This window comes from Microtus ochrogaster, linkage group LG1, assembly GCF_000317375.1.
Source record: "Microtus ochrogaster isolate Prairie Vole_2 linkage group LG1, MicOch1.0, whole genome shotgun sequence".
NCBI classification, from domain to species: Eukaryota; Metazoa; Chordata; class Mammalia; order Rodentia; family Cricetidae; genus Microtus; species Microtus ochrogaster.
The window spans coordinates 47,548,884-47,549,558 of NC_022027.1; the positions used below are offsets into that span (position 1 = coordinate 47,548,884).

Here is a 675-nt window from a genome sequence, read left to right on the forward strand (position 1 = left end):
GTGTGAGTGTGTACGTGTGTGTGCATGTGTGCACACACACAGATTTAGAGGGCATTTCTGACATAACAGAAAGTTGTACAGCGGAGTGAGAGGGAACAGCCGAGGAAGGTTCGACCCCTTCTAGCCTGAGTGACCACATAAATGGCTTCTGTTAGAGGAAATGAACACTGATGGGGCAAGTTTTGGGAGAAGAATAAAGGAAGCCTGAAAGGATGTTCTAAGATATATTAAGTTTGAAGCCTGCTAAGTCTACATAAAGAGTTTTGAGTATTTAGTTCCTATATGGCTGAAAGTCTCGGGTTCAAAAGTCAGCTTCACAAAGGGCAGAGATCCTGCGTGGCTCCCAGGACTTCTGCAGAACTATCACTTCCAGAAGTTATCTGTCAGGTCATGTTTCTTTCCAAGCCCAAAGGTCCCTTCTGGATCAAGGGTCCAGTTTTCAGACTCATTCTCAAGGTGGCCTGTATCCCTTGAAAGGCAGGAGCCACTACAGAAACTAAACGTTCTCTTCTCCGGCATCTAGTAGCTCCGAGTGTAATTGTGCACTGTTAACTGTTTTCTTCTTTGTCTAGTTTTTTTTTTTAATTTTTATTTTTTATAAAGTAAATGCCCCATTTTGATGCAGGTAAATGGAAGTAAACAGAAGATATAAGTATGGACTAGAACAGCAGTGTG

At 42.4% G+C, this 675-nt stretch overlaps 1 protein-coding gene across 1 annotated transcript in view; it reads right to left on the reverse strand.

The window, feature by feature from the left end:
• Positions 1 to 675, reverse strand: part of Paqr3 (progestin and adipoQ receptor family member 3) — a 19,270-nt gene that overhangs the window by 8,767 nt on the left and 9,828 nt on the right. The gene's annotated exons all lie outside the window — the stretch shown is intronic.